At 38.8% G+C, this 20350-nt stretch overlaps 1 protein-coding gene and 1 non-coding gene across 4 annotated transcripts in view; one reads left to right on the forward strand and one right to left on the reverse strand.

Annotated features, from left to right (window-relative positions):
* LOC112127555 overlaps positions 1-20350 on the forward strand; it is a 215320-nt gene that overhangs the window by 9891 nt on the left and 185079 nt on the right. The gene's annotated exons all lie outside the window — the stretch shown is intronic.
* Trnav-aac lies at positions 122-194 on the reverse strand. The gene has a single exon. It is a non-coding gene; the product is annotated as a tRNA-Val (tRNA).

Below are 20350 nucleotides of genomic sequence, written 5' to 3' on the forward strand. Positions count from 1 at the left end.
ATTAATTATGACTATTAAATACCTACAAGGTTTAATAATAATTTCACTAATTTCGTGGTCCGCTTGACCAATTAATATATTATAATGAATTATGGTTTTTAGTTGAGATAAAAAAAGTCAATGGCACGAGCGGGATTCGAACCCACGATCTTCGGCTTGTTACGCCGCTGCTCTACCACTTGAGCTATCGTGTCCTCGATCCACTCGGACACCAACTTCCCATCTCAACCGCACCTTTCGGTTGCGGGTTCGAATCCCGCTTGTGCCATTGACTTTTTTATCTCAACTAAAAACCTTAATTAATTATAGTTTAATAATAATTTCAAGGTCAATGACCGGATAATTAATTAATGACACTGAATTCACTATCCACATCACTTTTTTCTAAATTAATTCTATTATTTTGTTACTTAACTCTAAATTCAGAATAACATGTGAATCTTCAAAAACAAATCAATTGATCTACTCATTTGTTTTGTTGTAAGTCTGTCTTCCATCAAAACGAAAGGTACTTAGGGCTATTTAACGCAAGCACATGTTTGTTCTTGTTTAAAAAACCTCGACATTTCACCGCACTTTCGCCTCAAAAGGGTCCGAGGATAATCACTTAAACAATGCTCTGGAAAGACGGAGAGTCGGTTTGTTTGCGGGAGGCTGGTCTGGTGGAAGCCGGAGGATCTGATATCAGCTAATGGAATGGCCAAGGGAAGTTCGCCCTTCCTTACTTTACTTCTGAAACATTCAAACTGTTTACTCTAATTCCCCTCCTTTGTTTCGCCCTCTTGGCATACCAGCCAACTCATTTTGCCCAGTATCTCGGCTATAATTCATAGCACACGGACGTGTTACGCCGCGATGGTAATAATTGGTAATTAACTTTTCCATCTCAGTAAGGAAGGAACACTTAAGAGTTTTGGAGAAAGAGAGACAGCAGGAAATTAAAATAATTATGTTATAGTTCTGCGCCTTGATATTGTTCAAAGTATTTTATAATCAATTTGCCTTCAGAATATTTGCAGATTTAAAATTGTACTTAATATTAATCCATTTACGGTTCCGTGATCAATTGACCAAGTTAGGTTTTTCAGTCAATTAATTATTCTTCTATGTAAGGTCTTGGTTGAGATAAAAAAGTCAGTGTCACGAGCGGGATTCGAACCCACGACCTTCGGCTAAATACGCCGCTACTCTATCACTTGAACTATCGTGACTTCGATCCTCTCGGACACCAACTCTCCATCTCAACATACCTGGTTGACTAGACCTTACATAAAAAGAGTAATTATTGGTCGAAAGAAGTAACTTTGTTCTCGAAAACGTAGATGTAAATGTAATTTCAGGGTATAGTATACTGCGCCCTTTAAGAGCTATTGTATCCCCCGTGCTCTGCCTAAAGCACATCGGTGAGTCCTATTTCATCAAGAAACTTGATTAATAGGCCCGGTTTCAGTGGTTGAAGCTCTTCTATGGTCACATTGTACATCCCAAAACACTTCCTCCTGCGGGCTAATGTAGCTCCGCAGTTTGTTAGTAAGTGTGTTGGTGTCTCTTCTGCTTCCTTGCAGAATCTACATGTGCCATCTTGGATTATTCCAATTTTCTTTAGATGTCCATTTAATCTACAGTGTCCTGTCAGGAATCCTGTTAGGATTCGCAGTCTATTCCTGCTTCCTTTGACACATTCTGTGATTTCTTTCTTGCCAAAATTGGTTAGAAGATTCTTGGATTGTCTATGTCCAATAAGTGAATTCCAAAGTTCACTCATTTTCTTTTTGTCCTTCTGTCTGAGATATTCGTTAATAGTGTGGATTCTTATGCCACAGAAGGGTTCGGGTCCTATCAGCGGTGTGGCATCCCCTTTCCTTGCAAGGGTGTCCGCTTTCTCGTTGCCTTACTCCCATGTGTCCTGGGACCCAGCAGAGGCTGACTTTATTCTGTTTACCTAATATGTTTAGTTTGGTTTTGTAGTTCAGCACCATCCTTGAACTAATGGTATTTGAGCATAGTGCTTTGATGGCTGCTTGGCTATCTGACATGATAGCTATATTCTTGTTTTTGTATCCTTTACTTAGATTGAATTGGATACATCTTTCAATTGCGTGAATCTCTGCTTGGAAGATACTGGTGTGTTTTCCCATGGGTTCTGAGTATTTGGTGCCGGGTCCAAATACTCCTGCTTCGTACCTTCTTGTGTTCTAGATCCATCTGTGTACCAAAGGATGGTGCCATTTTTAAGGGAGTTATTTCCCTTTCCTTCCCATTCCTTTTTGGTGCCTAGATGTATTCGGACTTTTTGGTTAAATTCAAACAGCCTGTTCATGTCATCTCTTGCCTCAAAAACGTAAATGGATTAATATTTAAAAAGTAAAAGAAGTATCACTTCACGAAACAGCTCCCCTTGGCAACTTCATAAGTCGTTGAGAATCCAATCCGATTAAACGACATTTGAAAATGGCAAAAAGTGGAAAATTCGTTGCAGGTTGAGATGGAGAGTTGGTGTGGGAGAAGATCGAAGTCACGTTTGCTCAAGTGGTAGAGTAGCGGCGTATTTAGCCGAAGGTCGTGGGTTCGAATCCCGCTCGTGACACTTACTTTTTTCTCTCAACCAAGACCTTACTTAGAAAGAATAATTGATTGTACTTAATCTTGTTTTTCCGGTTTCTGTTTATTTTATCCATATAATTCTTTCTCCGCCGTAGTTTCTTCTTCTATTTCTTGAGGCGAACCCGGCGAAGAAAATTAAGCTCAGTCGATGCCAATGAAGTGTCATAAACACACAATACTTTTATATACGTGTAATGCTATAATGAGCAATATTATCGCAATCCTCTATATGGTAACCTATGAGCTTTGAAAAATTTACAATATCTATATGAGGTACGACTAAGGCTCCACTACCTAAAAATTTGACGCGGTATACCTTCTTTAAATATAATAATGCAGAAAATTTAAAATGCAAATTTATTACAATCCGTAGATTTTGCGCTAACTTGTACACGCTTCGTATTAAAGAATTGAACGGGTTGGGATAGCGGCAAGTAGGAAAAGACGTGCGGGTTTACTGGATCCTCCATCGGGCACCCCCCCCCCCAGGTGGTGGATTGGGAAATGTCTTCCCGATATTGGTGACACCGGGGAAATGAAATCCCCGGGTTGACTAAAATCCAGAACGGTGAAAGGAGGCAGTTTCACCATTATCAGGCCTAAGCTGTAGAAGGTGGTTTTCGACGTGGCGGGATAATGAACACTGAGAGGCGAAGCTGAAACCAATTTAACCATTTAATAGTTAAACTTATCAATTTTGTAATGCTTTTGTATACAAGAACCAAACGTTATGCGGCAAACGGTGTGAGCAGAAAAATTACTACAAATAGTTATTCTTCTTCATTTTCTTTACCAAAACATACCAAAACATATATAAAAGGCGGGCCGGCATGATAAAATTTCTTATAATTTTAATTAATTATATTTTTAATATCTTTCAATTAATTAAGGTTTTTAGTTGAGATAAAAAAGTCAGTGTCACGAGCGGGATGCGAACCCATGATCGGCTAGATACGCCGCTGCTCTACCACTTGGGCTATCGTGACATCCCGCTCGTGACATTGATTTTTTTTCTCTCAACTAAAAACCTTAATTAATTAAAAGATATTAATTGGTCAAGCGGACCACGAAAACTAGAGAATCTATTTTTAATCTAAGGTCTTGGTTGTGATGAAAAAGCTAGTGCCATGAACGGGATTTGAACCCTTGACCTTCGGCTAGGTGTGGATTCCAATCCCGCTCGTGATAGTAATTTTTTTCATCTCAACCAAGACTTTAGATAAATTATAACTAACTAAAATAATTAATATTCAATTATGACTAATAAATGCATACGGATTTCTAATAATGGTAACTTTACTCCAAAATAAGCAAATATTTTCTATCAAGGATATAATAATGCAGAGACATAATTTTAGTGTTGAAAGATTACAGTGCATAGGACAATAATTATATGTAGTTCAATTTCAATACTTTCCGCATTCTATACAATTTTTACGTCTTCTTTTTTCCTTGTAATATTTTTTACCCTGCCAATCTTACTGGAATGTGAGATAGATAGAGACATTGATAGATAGATAGATAGTAGATAGAGAGCCAATGAAGTCTGAAACATTAATCGTAAAAACAAGACTGTCCCAGCATCCGAAACGATTAACGTCGAATTGGTCCTGGACGATTCCAATAATCACGATCAGCTCTAAGCTTGCCTGACCAGAAAGGATTATGTAAATTGAATCAATTTGGCTAAAACCGTCTTCGGGCCACATGGGGAATAAAAAGACTTTCGCCCTGATTGCGTTAACATAAAATTGTGGGCTCATCTTTACCAACAGATTTGCCCGATTAAAGATTATATGTGATGTGTAAATTGTGTTCGTATCGCTTAAAATTGTACTTTCGGGGTGAACGATTTGCTTCGAACTTTTATCAACGTTTATACTTTTGTAAGTATGTAGTCGTTTTTGTTATCCGATTATTTTTAATCCTAAACCAAAACGAGAAAATTCTTTCAGTTCTAGATCTATTTTGGTTAATGGGCACTGAGATGTCGGTAATTTCTTAGCAAGGTTCTCAGCAATCGGAATTTTTTAATAAGTAAAATTCACAATCAGCAAATTCAAGTTTTGCATACCAAATATTACAGTGGAAGAAAAAGATATTACCCAAAATTCGGTAACCAAGTGGATCGGAGTTTTGACTTTTTTCAAGAGTCGTATTTTTCTTACACTTTCAAATAATGATGTTTTCTTATATTTCGACCTCAACAGTTTAACATATGATTTTTCCTTCTTGAAGGTGGGATAATAGGTCATGACCTTCAAGAAGGAAAAATCATAAACTTACAAATACACTATGTTTTAGGGGGTGTTCCGCAAGGCCGCATCCTTACCCCCATTCTGTATTCAATATACGTTGAAAACATTATTGTCAAACCCTTTACAGTGATCCTCACAAATGCAGACGAAACTGACATATATTCAGTAAACCTAGAACCGAGCAGTGCCTTCAGAAACCAAAACCCAACAAATCCGATTTTCCTCCAAGTACAACCTGTTCCGCTGACCAATGTCGCTATTTGGAATTTTACATGAACAAAAGATGTAAGTAGGATGGAAATGAACAGACGATATAAACTACTCAAAAAATTCGTTTTCCAATTAGATCGCAAGTCTCACTACGAAAAACGTTGCATATCAAAAAAAATCCAGCACATCCAGTCTAATCCAATCCTCCATCATTGCCCAGGCTATCTACTTCGTATCCAACTTTACCATCCGCTCAGACCCACCATCCATAACCCTCATCCCAACAGCCTAGTCAAAACACTTTTGATCCCAAACTCTTCCCGACAATCCTCAAAGTAGATCCAACAAAGCGCCAATGGCGTCGCAATTTCCTCTTTAGTGAGGAAAGTGAATAGTGTTGTGATGGGGTTAGAATAATAACATTACTACTATTCATTAAATTCACTAATTTCGTGGTCCACTTGACCAATTAATACATTACAATTAATTAAGGATTTTAGTTGAGATGAAAAAAAGCTAATGGCACGAGCGGGATTCGAACCCACGATCTTCGGCTAAATACGCCGCTGCTCTACCACTTGAGCTATCGTGACCTCGATCCACTCGGACATCAANCAAATGGTAGAGCAGCGGCGTATCTAGCCGAAGATTGTGGGTTCGAATCCCGCTCGTGCCATTAGCTTTTTTTCATCTCAACTAAAAACCTTAATTAATTGTAATTACTACTATTGTTACTTATACAGCTACAGATGTTGTTACTAGCACTGTCGCTAGTATTGCTATTTCTACTGAGGTATTACATAAAATTTTATTTTTTCTAGTACCTACCGCGGTTACCATAACCGCTACCACCACTACATTGAAAATATGTTGTAAAACTTCATATTTTAAAGCCTTCATATTTTGCCTAAATCATTAACATATATACTTAGAGTTGTGTGCATTGCAATGAACATTATTAATCTTCATTTATTAGTCATTAATTTTATTGAAGTGCGAATCCGGATAAGACAAGCACGAAATCTGCGACCGATTTTAAATTTGGGAAAGATGGTCGATGTTTATTCGTGCGGTTAAGAATGGTAGAATTTTCTTGTTTGGGGGCTTTATATTGCCTTGTAACCCTGGGTTTATCCTTGGGATGGATGCTCTTCGGTTCCTTTGACGATAATGTCGGATTCACAAGATAGAAAGCATTTAATAAGAAATGAACGAGATGGGGATTGACAGATAATCGATCGCGGATGGAATCCCTTTTTCAGTGGGTGATCCAACGAGGAAGAAGTACTTATTTGAAAAACATATTTTTCTTCCCTTCATTCTCTTGAATCGTGGGGTAATTTTTCACGGAGGCGACGGGATAAATGGAGGATTCCTCGGGGCCCCGTTCAATGGAATTTGTTTGCTATAAATAACACAAAAAGGAATTCCAATTTTTTTATTATTCGTTTGCTTTTCAATCATTCCTGTTTAAAATCTATGTATATTCAAAAATGCAATACTATTTTCAATTCAAAAATAATCTCTTCGTCTTTATAGTTGTTTTTGTTAATTTTTTTATTGTGGTCCTAATAGCAAAGGTTCATCGCCACAACAGAAGAAAATGTTAAAGGAACAAATCCTTACGATTCCATATGGAAAACAAGAAAATAAAAAACAGAGGTCATCTCAACCCGAGGGTCCAGAGTTTTTGAAAAATTTTTTAAAAAATAAATTTGTACCCAGCGGACCTGAATTCGAACCCACGACCCGTGTAAGTGATGAGTCGACGTGTCAACGCACCGTTGCAGCCACCGACGCTCCTCGCCATACATCATCCAAATGTGGTACCACAGCGGTACAATGTGGTTAAGGCTCGGGGCCATGAAAATTGATCCCGAGATTCTCTGATTCGTGTCCTCATCCACTTCCCTTTCTCAATCCGGGTTCCTTCATTCTATCCTGTGACCCCTCCCAACCCTTGGTTACAGGAGGGGGGGATCCTTGTACTAAATAATGGTGCAGCCCAGAGGGCGTGGCAACCTCTCTCAAGCATAAACTATACTCGAGTCGGCATGGGCGGCGGGTGCCTTATCAGAGGCACACGAGGGTTAGGGTACCAGATCATGTCTGGATAGACGGGGAGGGTGCATAATCATCTGTAATACGGGGTAACAGCAATGTTCCAAAATCCAGCCCATGTTTCAATGGGAATGGATTCGTAGTTGGCCGTGGCGAGACCCCTGGCGGGTATTTAGAGAAGAGGCTGTCTTCTATCTGTGACCTTCGCACGAAACTTGCGTATGACCACCGTTATACACCCGACCTTACGGGATACGGCGGATCGGACGGTAGCGTATAAGCGTTGAGGACGCTATGATTATGAAAAGTCCTTTGAATGCGTGAATAGTGGCGGATGGGAACGGGTAGTGAATCGGTTGCTCCTGCTCGAGTATGCTTTTGCACGTAGGTGTAGGCTGAGCTCGATAGGAGGTTTTTACCGTAGGCGATACACCTCTAGGGGGTTGTTAGCAATTCCACTTTAAACAAAACCGCGGCCGGAGCGGAACCGGTAGTTTCGACGCTAGAGAAGCCCCAATACTCTGGGAGATAGAGTGGCCTTCTCTATCTAGGGAGTGCGCGGGAGACCGGGCTGATGTATTTCGGCTTAGGTAGCATACGGTCGACGCTTAATGCAGACCCGACCACTCTGAATGGGTGAGCGGGGAGCGAGGTTGTCTTGGCCCCTTGGGGCTGAGCTGCCTCTACACCAATGCTGCGGCAGTAACACCATTCTGCCGTATGTGGAGGTGCGTCAGCTTTCATCTTGAAAATCAAAACGTCCGATAAGGCCGAATAGGCTAGGTGCGAACGTTAAAGATCCTCATTGCCCTTTTTAGGACAACCGAGTATACGGGAAAGCACACCACCCTAATTGAATGAATGGTGTGTAAATAGCAGTATTTAAGAATAAAAAAGAGTATGAATGGTTTTGAAACTGCATGCGTTGGGTGCTAAATTGTCCTAGCTGTTAACAGCACCCCTACCGGAGCCTCGGTGGCTGGACGGATAAGACTGATAAAGAAGAAGGAAAAGAAGAAGAAAAACCCTGTAAATAAACTCAATATAAGTGAACAAACGCAAGGTTCCTCCTAAGAGAGAGACTTTTGTACATTAATGTATGCCGATAAAGCTTTTTATTTATTTATGAAACTTGTGGTGGTGGAAGCGGATTACATCTAGAAGAAAAAAACGGAATATTTCGGTATGTATGGATAGTTTCGTTATACCTTAAAATAGAACATGAAGGATTTGTTTGATTGAACCACACACACACACTTACGGTCACAAAATTGTTACAAAGCAGCCTTTCATTTGTGAAAGGATTAGTAAGAACTTGTTGAATCATGTGTGGAGACGTTGGAAGTGTGTCGAAATACAGTTTAAACGATATACAGAGAAAAATCTCTTTGAAATTTTTATGAATGAGGTTTTGCGGATAGGTTTTCCCGGGTAAATTTTGCTAATTTCTTCTCACGTTGTAGTACGAGGTGTCGCTAAAGCATTCGAGTGGAAACAGACTTACTTGAAAGGATCGCTTCAACGCGTATCAACTGCAAAGGTCAGTGTGGGTATCAGGGGTGGTGGTATCACGACATAATGGACTATCAGCTCTATACACTTGCAAAATTATGGGGTCAAGAACGTATCTTGAGAACACCAGGAACGATAAGATGGGTAAAATGTCAACACTTCAATGGCTCGAATAGTTCTGAAGGTAGTTGCGATGGATTAGGAAGTAGGTAAAGGGAATAATGTCCTTAGGAAATAACAGCAAGCCCGGATACCAAATTCGGCCAAAAACCTGAGCCATGTCGTGGAAGGCCCTCCCGCACAAGGGGGGTTGAAATCAAGTCTGCAGGACGTTGCCATTGCTGGACGGCTGACCAAACCGATCAAAGATTAGGAATTTAATATTGGGAGTATTATTAAAAGCGTGTCTAGAATTTTCCATAGAAACTGAAACAAACTGATGTCGGATTTTGTGGTTTTTTTTGCAATACTGATCAAGGATTTTTTCAAGGATAAAGGGAAAGGTAGTACGTAGTACGTGATTAAATACATTATTCGTTGGGTGGATGTTTCAGAATTTAAGGAGTAATCAGGTCGAATCCAGGAGCTTTGTTAACAACCTATAGAAAAACTCGCAGTTGAACTATCTTTCCTTCGAGCACTCTCAAGCTAATTGTCTATTTTCGTGCAGCCTCTTATGGATCCCCGTTTTCTTTGCACTTTCCTCTCTTTCACCCTCGATTTGGGACCTCAATTTGATACAAATAGTTTCATTTTCTCTAAAAGTTTTTTCACTCTCTTGTACATGTATAACTTTATTTTACCCTCGCACCATCAATACGTCTTTCTTTAATCGGTACGCCATGGTTGATCGATCAAAGAAGAAAGCCACAAAAATTGCTATTAGTACTATTAATAAACTTACCATGTAATAATTTTCCATTTATTCCAACTAACAACACACAAAACGAATTATTGTTCCAAATATTGGAGCCGGCCAAAACGTCTAGCATCCAACGAATTCAATCCTTTCAATCCAAAGTTCTCCACCGTATCCTCAATCGTATCCTTCTACGTCATTAATCAAATGATTCATAAAGGCCTTAAAATCCCATTCGTGAAAGTTCTGGTTTGAACACGCTTCCTCAATTTCCACTCAACAATTCCCTCGACCCTAAGCCAATAGCTTCATACTCTTTCCAAAACGTCCCTTATGACCCTATGACCATTATAAAAGTACGATGGCTTCGTGACCACCTATCTTAACCCTACTCCATACCCAACTAAATAAAAGAGAATTCCAGCTACAATTGTCTATACTATATTTCAATGTATTTGTATTTTGTACAGATAGCACTAAATGAAATAAATTTTAAACAATTATACTTCATTGTTTTTACTGCTGTTCAGAAATGAATTATGTTTCGATGCGTTTAAACTGCGTAATTCTTTCAGATTTAAAAAAAAATCATAAACTTGTATGTTTCGGGCCTTACCTTATAACTCCATTATATTTCGTGATCCGATTGACCAAATAATCTCTTTCGATTAATTAATCTTTTTATGTAAGGTTTTGGTTGAAATGAACAAGTGTCACGAGCGGGATTCGGCTAGCCGAAGGTCGTGGGTTCGAATCCCGCTCGTGACACTAACTTTTTCATTTCAGCCAAAACCTTAAATAAAAAGATTAATTAATTAAAAGAACTTATTAATAACGTATAAATCTTCAAACTAATGCAACGATTTGGTGAAACACATTGCTCTATTTGGACACAGGTTATATCGATTGGCCAATCAAATGCTCCTCTGCCTTGTATAATTTCAAATTATGTACAATTTGCAAGCAATTAGGGCTAAGATTAATCGCCATAACGATAAATGGAAACACCTAACAATCAAATAAGCCCGTCGTTTGTCTGTATAGCCTCGGGGGCTGCAAACTAAATTGAAATATAAGTAACTTGTATTAGAAACTGTTCAGGAGGGGAAGTGAAGCCGGAGAGGAAATCTCCTTAAGGAAGTTAGGCAAATCTTGATCTGTGAAGTTTGAGCCGATTACACTTCCAACATCGGTAAATGTTGGGATGGAGGGAGGGCTAAGATACTTGGGTTACACCTACCCCTTTTCATTAAATTTCCAACAAAAACAATCTTTCAGAATTGAAACTTTTAAGCCTTGGCCTCTGCCTAGCCGTCGAATCAAACAGATGAAGATTACTACAAATAATAATAATAATAGAGGGAATTTTGTATGGTTCAAGCGTTGTCAAATATGAAAAGTCACATTGTATAACAAATATTGTTGAGCTAACCATTGAAGAAAAACATTGAATAAATTTTTAAAAAATTAATTAAGGTTTTTAGTTGAGATAAAAATTCAGTATCACGAGCGGGATTCGAACCCACGATCTTCGGCTAGATACGCGGGTACTCTACCACTTGAGCTGTATCCACCTCGATCCACTCGGACACTTTTGAATTTTTTTTTAACCATTTGTCGCCGAGAATCAAATAGTTTACACGACATTTGAAAAACGGCAAAAAGGAGGGAAAATTCAAAAAGGTGGGGTTGAGGTAGGAAGTTAGTGTCCGCGTAGATCGAGGTCACGATAGCTTAAGTGGTAGAGCAGCGGCGTATCTAGCCGAAGATCGTGGGTTCGAATCCCGCTCGTGACACTGGCTTTTTTATCTCAACTAAAAACCTTAATTAATTGAAAGATATTAATTCTGATGCGGTCTGGTGTGATGTAGGTTTCAGAAAAACATTTTCCTTTATCATGCCAACGTTTCGATATTTATTGAGATCCTCTTCAGTGCCTGGGATTTACACACATTGTTTACATTTAACAAATACATGTAGGATGTGGAAAAAAGTGAATTTATACAATGCAAAATATATTTCTTTTATATTCAATCAAAGTATGTCTACTCACTCAAAGTGACTGGCATCATCTGACTGGCACTCTCAACACGACACGCAAGAATGGCACAATTACACAGAAGACAAACACTTTGAGTGAATAGAATAACTTTTTTTATGTTGGATGCGCTGGATCCGGTTTTGCAGAATCCCACAACGACCCAATTGGTTGGTTTATCTATTACATATCTAAAAAGAAAATACTATAATTTTTTTCATTGGCTTGTGTATAAATTTATTTATTGCAGAGTCTTATTTTGTGTAATCTTTTCAAAGACTTAATATGAGAATATGTGTGCGTGCGGTTTTGTTACGCTCAACGTGTTTTTGACTGTATAAACCGAAAAAAAATCTCTCTTTTAACAAAACCGTAGCATTTCTACTTATTCGAGAGGATTCGAGAGGATTTCCTAAACCTAGAAGCATAAAAGATGAGCCACGAAAAGGTCCTCTTCACCATGACAACGCCCGACTATATTCAATTTCCCAATTAAACGTTCCTCGGCCACAGTATTTACAGCACTTACAGCCGGTTGACGTATTCGACCGTACTAAAAATAAATCTCATAATCGACAATAATTTAGAACCGACGATTCAGATACTTTTAAAAGTTAAATTTATCACCACGGCTGAAAGAATTACATCCAGAGAGAGAAATCACTTCCACCCGATGCTTTCATTCTCTGTACAAACAGATTCAACCGTTAAGCAAATCCTTTGCTCACATCTGGTAGAATGCGATACTGTTCGACGGAGATTGTTTTGAATGATTCCATCCGTTTCTCTACACGCCTTTGTGCATAATGATGCCCACCCTCCGCCTCCGTTTATCTTGTATCAAGTCTGTCACCATTTCGATAATAACTTTAAGAGTCAAGTGAGTGATTTAAACTAAGTTAAGTAATATACGATGGCGTTGTCTTATTTCCGCTAGGTCGACTAGAAAGATTGGCCTTTTGGACAAATAATAGCTAAAGACGGCCACAGAATTCGCAGGAGCGAGGATGGACTAAAAACTTCCCAGACGGCCGAGTTATGAATAGTTTTCAATTAATTAAGGATTTTAGTTGAGGTAAAAAAGTCAGTGTCACGAGCGGGATTCGAACCCACGAACTTCGGTTAAATACGCAGCTGCTCTACCACTTGAGCTATCGTGACTTCGATCCACTTGGACACTAACTTCCCATCTCAACCACGCCTTTTGAATTTCCCTCCTTTTTGCCATTTTTCAAATGTGTAGTCTATTTGATTCTCGGCGACAGTTGAAATGGCCACGGAGAGCTTTAGTGAAGGTACTTCATTTTATATCTTTTTATTTTATATTTTTCATTTCATTTTTAATGAGTTAAATGAAGTATATCTTAGAATAAATGTAAATAGATTACACGACATTTGAAAACTGGCAAAAAGGAGGGAAAATTCAAAAGGTGGGGTTGAGATGGGAAGTTAGTGTCGGAGTGGATCGAAGTCAGGATAGCTCAAGTGGTAGAGTAGCGGCGTATCTCGCCGAAGGTTGTGGGTTCAAATCCCCCTCGTGACAGTGTCTTTTTTATCTCAATTAAAAACCTTAATTAATTGAAAACTATTAATTGGTCAAGCGGACCATGAAAACTCGTGGTTTATGAAGTTATTAATAGTGTTTGTTAATATATCATGAACAAAATATTAAAATAATTGCGTAACGAAATCAAGGAGAAAACTGCTTTTTTTTTTGGGGGGGGGGAGAAAGAATGTAACCGTGACGCTATAAGCAAAGTATCAACGCCAATGGTAGACCAGCTTCCTGTATGTCCTAATGGTACAACTTGTGCTACAGTCAGAAACGAAATTATAATATATTTACTAAAGAGTGGTAAAACTGCCTCAGCACTTGGTTAATAATTATAAAAAACTGAGAGCCTCGTTGTTTCTGTTCACAAATCCCCTACATTCTGCATCTCTGCGCAATATTTTTTTGATAGATTTATTTGTTATTTACAACTATAAAAATTTTATTAATGGTATATGCCGAATTTGTCGTTTGAGACACTTGTAAGAGAAGTGACCCAGTGACATCGCTCCTTCACACTGAAACCTCGTCATTCATCACTCACTGAGAAGGTCTCGAGGCCAGTTTCTCTTCAACCGCCTTGGAGGATTTTATAGTAGGGTTGGAAAGTGATACCTGTTGTACTAGTAGATTATTTTGGATGCTCAGTGATTGATGAACATTTTTGTAGCGAGTTTTCAACAGGTCATGTACAAATGGGATGTGCAAGTTGTTATATTTTATAAGATTCTTCAGGATGTCAGACTGTTCATTTATTCGGCTTGGGTCTAGGTCAACTGGAAAAACTAGTTTGTGATGTGAGGTTTTCCACATTGGTGACGTTCCTAACATTGTATGCGAAGGTCTACAACTCTTCTTCAATTGAAAATCAGATAAAAATATGGATTTAATAACATTTCATTCTTTGCAGAATCAGTCGAGTGAATGACAGAGAGGGTAAAGAGTTACTGAGTTAGAGAGAGAGAGAGAAAGAGAGAGAGAGAGAGAGAGAGAGAGAGAGAGAGAGTGAGAGAGAGAGTTGATACTCCTATTTAATAAGTATACATGCAGCATAGCCATCCAATCTAAGGGTCGATACGGTACGCAATATTCCGCCATCGGCTCTCCCTCTCAATACATATTCACGCTAATTAATACACTCAGTCTCAATATATACAAAGACGAGCCATCTATAATGTATTATAAACAGAAAGACTGGCCTGTTTCTTCTGAATTGAACTGGAAGCACAAATAGTCGCTGCCGGGGTTAACTTTATTTTCATATCATGTGGCATTTCTACACGCTGTCTGATTGAGCCAAGGAATGGCCCTTCAATTAAGAGGGTGTCAGGGGGGTCGCGGTAGCCAAGTGGTTAAGGCGTCAGACTCTCGGCTAGTAGATCCCGCGGTCGTGGGTTCGATCCCCACCGTCGCCTCTGGACCTTTTCTGACGCCTAAAGGGACCTGTGGCCGCAATTTAAAAAAATTGACACGGCACTCATCAATGGAAGGAGCGAGATCAGATCTCAGCGACCCTGAAGTTGGTCCCAACCCTCTTCAAAAATGAGTTTCTTCGATGGAAGTACACCGGCACACCGGGGGCTCAAATTCACACTTGTGTTGCGAGCCCCCCAAAAAATGGAGCCTGGGATAAAGTGCAATAAGCTGTACAGCTGCAGTGCTCAGGAGGGAACCCCTCCAGTTCCTGGTATCTATTATAAAAAATAAAAAATAAAAAAGTGGGTGTCATCTCCCATGGTCTTTTCTCTACATGTCGGACACATAGGGGACTTTCTCCCAAAAGTAAGCTTCCGTGTCACCTCGCATGGCTTTATTCTTAATCGGGTGAGGATGATCTCTCTTCTACCAGTCAGACCGAACGAGTGCCGCCTTTCAGCATTGCACTTGATTACCGAGACTTTCTCTGCCGCCTACCTGCATGGTTTTTGATGCATTTTCAGCGTCAGAGGTCCGAATCGAGGTGGAGGATGGCCTCCTGGTCCGCCTTTTCGTTACCTTCCACACTTATATTTCAAGGAACCCAGATAGCAACCACCATTTTGCCGAGACGCCCCAGTTAATTTTATCTCTCCAACATGAGCGCACAAAAGAGGATTACAGCTAAAGGGTCGGGGTTCTGACAAGGTATGACGATCTACCATCGTCCTGAATCCGACCAAGAGTGCAGTCCGCCAGTTGTCCAGCTCGAGTACAGTTCTCAGTGTCATCCCCGTCCTTCTTAAGGCTTTTCTACAGCAAGTTATATAATTGCAATATGTAAACAATGTTTGTAAATCCCAGGCACTGAAGATGATCTCAATAAAGATCGAAACCTCAACACGACACGCAAGGATGGCACAATTACACAGAAGACAAACACTTTGAGCCCTGAAGATTATCTCAATAAAAGATCGAAACGTTGGCATGATAAAGAAAATGTTTTTCTGAAACCTACATCACACCAGACCGCATCTCACGATTTCTAAATAAATATCGATGAACGGTCACTAATCACCACATACTTTGCTACAGCGTATTCCCAGGGGTCGCGTCCGGGTCTGAAGTCGCTTGTATTTTCTGCTGTACTGGAATTTAAGGATCGGACCCGAAAGCGGGCATCCTGGTTGACAAGGAACCCCTGCAGCATGGCTGATGATAAGCTGCGTCCTCCGAAGTTCCGGCGTCAGCCGTCTCAGCTCGCATCATAGGCTGGCCTATGTCACAATGATTTAATTAACTAAATCAATAACTAAATTCTTATAATAAAATTTATTACATTTTATTACAACCTAAGAACGATGAAATGGGTGAATTATTGAAGTTAGAACAGGTTCACGTTATTGCTAACACGTAGTAACAATGATTTTGTTTTATTTTCCTTATTTTTCATTAAAATTGGATGAATTTTCAGTTTGATGGTTGTCAAAAAATTATCAGTTTTCAATTTTGTCGAGTTCAAGTTCAGATTACGGTGTTTAGATATTTGTAGAAGGTAAATTCTTGCGATGTATTTACTGACGCTAAAAATCTAAATTTTTGAGTATAAATAACTCGATTTTCTATTTTTAAGAGATTTAAAGATTTAGAGAGTGAGTTCAAGAGAGAGAGTGTATGTTTGTGTGTGTGTGTGTGTGTGTGTGTGTGTGTGTGTGTGTGTGTGTGTGTGTGTGAGAGAGAGCGAGAGAGAGTGACAAGAATCAGAGTTACATAGACAAACTTAAATTCATACTTTAGGGTAAACCGGTCAAAATAGAAAATAAATTTAAATGTATTTTCATATTCTTTGTGTACAAAGTAATGGGTACGTAAGAAACATTTATTTTATATTAAGAAAAACATGCTCCACGTTGAGCCTGTTACAAACAAACTTTATGACCGGCAACTTTATTAATTTTTTCTTTCAAGAATTCGTAGATCATATATTTTATCATTTTACCACATTATTTTGAACCGGTTGATAAATAGCCTAGGGTGAAAAAGCGTAAGCGCAAATTAAAATTTACCGTCTGGAAATTCATTAAGGCGAAACCTTGCCGAAAAGTCGGAACAAAAGAAACATCCGGGAGTAAATGGCTCGTTGTGGCACAGAAAAAATTGCGTTAATATTATCTTTTTTAAAGAAAAATTCATGGAATGAAGAAAACGTCGCTTTTCCCCCCATCAACCCCCAGTAGCCAGAGTTAAAATGCATTCACCCCGCTCAAAGAAAGCATTCGACATATATTTCAACTTACACATCAACGTGTGAGGAATATCTAGGCTACTGCAGAGCAAATCACTGTAGAGACGCTTTAAATGCATCTGGGTACGCGTGCTGAATTATTACTACATAAAATATTATACGTTGTACATTCCTATATCAAACAGTATTTTTTCCGCATCTTGGAACACAAATTATTTGAAAAATAAACATGCTAAAGAACAGAAATTTTTATTTACAAATTTATATGTTCTGTGAGGACTATTATTATTGTTTTAAGAAGAAAATTTACAGGAAGAATAACCTGTTTTGAATTTGATTTGATTTTAAGTAGGTGTGATAACTGTATGGTTATTTAAAAGTGTCGTTAAAAGTCTATTTTTTGTATAGCTAATTAGTTTGGTAACTAATTAATAATTAATTGTGTAAAATTATTGTGTTGACTGTATTGAACTATTAGATTGAGGATGTGCAAAAGTCGATGCAACACATTTCGTTCACAAACGAAAGCTCAAAATAATGCAAAAACGCGGGATAAAAAGTTTGCAGCTGTCACGGGGAAGAAAAAGACCCACGTAGCCCTCTGAGGAGGTTTGCAAAGGTGGGTGCAACCAATAGGATAGTCACCAGTCAGTAGTGACACAAGTTCAAGAGTTTAGGATACAGATCCAGTTGTCACTCGTCAGTGCCCAGTGCCCCAGTTCAGTTGATCTCGACACTATTTACTAGATACACTAGTTTACGTGGTCCGCTTGACAAATATCTAGCGGGATTCGAACCCACGATCTTCTGCTAGATACGCCGCTGCTCTACCACTTGAGCCATCGTGACCTCGATCCAGTCGGACCCTAACTTTTCATCTCAACCCCACCTTTTGAATTTTCCCTCCATTCTTCCATTTTTCAAATGTCGTGTAACCTATTTGATTCTCGGCGACAAAATTAGTGTCCGAGTGGATCGAGGTCACGATGGCTCAAGTGGTAGAGCAGCGGCGTATATAGCCGAAAATCGTGGGTCCAATCCCACTCATGATACTGACGTTTTTATCTCATCTAAAAACCTTAATTAATTGAAAGATATTAATTGGTCAAGCGGACACGAAAACTAGTGAATTTAATAAGTTAAAATGAAGTATACCTTCACTAAAGCTCTCCATGGCCTTTTCATTTGTCGCCGAGAATCAAATAGATTACACGACATTTGAAAAATGGCAAAAAGGAGGGAAAATTCCAAAAGGTGGGGTTGAGATGAGAAGTTAGTGTCCAAGTGGATCGAGGTCACGATAGTTCAAGTGATAGAGCAGCTGCGTATCTAGCCGAAGATGGTGGGTTCGAATCCCGCTCGTGACACCGGTTTTTATCTCAACTATAAACCTTAATTAATTGAAACTATTTACTAGGTATAATGTAAACATTATTCATAGCATAACTAATAATATTTCCTTGAAACTCCTCAGCCTGAGGACTACCTCAGATAAATGGTTGATGTCACTGGAACAATCTGAACAATATTACAATGCAATTTTAACTACTTAACGTCCGTGGAAGAAGCCTGTTGAACTTGTCATAATTATGATCTCCCCCACATTACAAACCTGGGCCCGGATTTATGTCTTTCAATTAGACTTGCTGGGATTTATGTGAATACAATGACTTATTGACGTACTAAGAAAACCCTCCTGCTATTTTTTTTTTCAGTTACAGCCCACAGTGCCAATGAGATGCACTCAAATTACCAGACATATTCAACTTCTTATCGTTGGTATTATTTCCTTTAGTGGTTTAGAATTCTTTCCAGTTTCACAGCAAACTTACCTTATTTATTGTATTAATACAATGCAATCAATCAAATTTAAATAACCAAGTTAATATATATGATTTGTCATTTTTGCCCCTGTCTAAGATACTTCTTTTACCGAGTTAAAGCAATGGACGTTTTCAGGAGGCTGGTCCAGTGTCGTTGTTACTTTGTTTTTCCTTCCGGATTTCGTAAAACAATTATTTTAAAGTTTCGGTCATGGGATTTTAGATAACCCTACTAACAACTCGGTCGTCTGGGAAATGTCTCCGTCCAACCTCGCTCCTGCTAATTCCGACGCCGTCCGTTACTCTATTTTTCGGCCAAACGGCGAGGCCAATCTTCCTGGCCGACCGTGCGGAAATAAGACGATGTCATCTTATTTCGAGAAGAGCTACTTATTTCCGGGAGGCGAGTCTCTAATGTGCAACTCGAGGGCGATGAGGCAGAAGATGAAAAAACTTGTGAGTTTATATTTCAAAGGCAGGATTTCCTTCCCATGTTCTTTTCTGTTTATAACGACTTGCAATTTCAGGATTTTTTTTATTATTATTACTGATCTGTCTTGTTCCTTCCTTATATTAAACAATTACCTCTCAAAAGCTCGACGATATGATTTAATAACACAAATTTTACCAAATTTGCCACACAGAAGCTTACTTTACTTATCTGTAAACTCTGTTCCCATGGTCACATCTTTTCCAACTCAATAGTTAAATTGATTCATAATCCAAATAAACCTACTGATTTTACTAGTTCCTATCAGCCCATTAATCTCGTTTCTATTCTTGCTAAATTTCTAAAAAAAAACTACGTCTCCGACGGTTATTGCCTATAAATCAAAATTTTTATATTATTCCAGATCATGAATTTAGATTCCGCTCATTTCACTCAACAACTTAACAACTGCATCGTGTTGCTGACAATATCGCTTCTTCCCTTGAATAAAAAAAGCATTTCTTGGTTGCCTTTTTGATTTAGAATTGGCCGTCGATCTAGCCTGACTTGATTTAGAAAGAGAGGAACATCATCCATTGTAAGGTCTATCTCATACTGAGATCATAATATCATATTTGTCCGGCGCATTTTGCCAATTCCGTCAGGGAACTAAATTCTCGCCTTATATACGCATTATGGCGAGGGTGTTCCTCAGGGAAGCTTACTTGGCTCATTTCTATTTTCGATATACCCTGCGATCTGTAGGTTTACATACAGATGTTAACATTTCAACACATGATTATACAGAGATTACAACACCTGAACCAATTAACAATACGGTTCCCAAAGTGGAGAACGAAAACAAACCTAACGTAAAGCATTACCCTTCGTAAAAATATCTATTCTACAGTGAGCTTAAATGTATCCCCGTTACCTACCATTTACCATATGCGTTATCTTAGAATGTCATAGATAAACGACTCAGTTAAGAAACAAATCGGCGTTATAAATAATTAAAAGTACTACTTGTCTCGCAATCAAAATGAGAGATTGAAACAGTCTTTTACTTTTTTACTAATCATAACCCCTATCAGGGCAACACCAAATTTGCTAACGATTTGATGATGACATGTTTTGAACGAGTGCATTGTTTCTTCTTCAATTAACCACGTATTGGCAACATTGATTTTTTTGGCGCCAATTTAAAATCTCCATCTTGGAATCTTTTATGGCTAACACTGTCCTTTAACACACCACTCATCTTGTATCGATTGTTATATTTGCCAAACTGAACGTTTTCATATACAGTTTACAATTTAACCCTTTCTTTCCCAAAGTCGCT

The sequence above is a fragment of the Cimex lectularius genome, unplaced genomic scaffold, assembly GCF_000648675.2.
Source record: "Cimex lectularius strain Harlan isolate CLEC.00 unplaced genomic scaffold, Clec_2.1 scaffold226, whole genome shotgun sequence".
Taxonomy (NCBI): domain Eukaryota; kingdom Metazoa; phylum Arthropoda; class Insecta; order Hemiptera; family Cimicidae; genus Cimex; species Cimex lectularius.